Raw genomic sequence first — 538 nt, 5'->3', positions numbered from 1 at the left:
CGGCCAGTCGAAAGACCGTGCCGCCCTGTCGAAGGACCGGCGTCAGTTTTTTCGAAAAAACGTGCCGTCGAAACAGCGGCGCCGAAATCTCGCGAACCCTAAGTCGAACTATCGGCGCGTAGAAGTTGCGGGCCGTCGAACATTTGACACGTCGAAAAAGCGAGATTTCCCCGACCAAAGACCAGATGGAAGGATTATATCTCCAGACTGGCCTGGGAACGCCTCGGTATACTCCCAGAGGGAGTGGAGGAAGTTGCGCAGGATAAGGAAATCTGGAAGTCTCAGTTGGAACTGTTACCCCCGCGACCCGATTCCGGATAAGCGGTTGAAGATGGTTTCCTCTGCCATCGCTGTATGAAATAATTGTAGTGGAGTAAAAAGTACAACATTTGCCACTGAGATGTACAGTAGGCTAGTGAGTAAAAGTATTGAACATTGAAAATAGTAGTGAAATATCTTATTCTCATGTACAGTACTTGATAAATGTACTTAACATCACTGTTCCTGTGGCCGTTAATTCATCATTTTCAATCATTCC

The sequence above is a fragment of the Nannobrachium achirus genome (genome assembly GCF_963921795.1).
Source record: "Nannobrachium achirus genome assembly, chromosome: 19".
Taxonomy (NCBI): Eukaryota; Metazoa; Chordata; class Actinopteri; order Myctophiformes; family Myctophidae; genus Nannobrachium; species Nannobrachium achirus.
The sequence above is the reverse complement of the archived record's forward strand: the minus strand, read 5'-3'. Positions refer to the sequence as shown.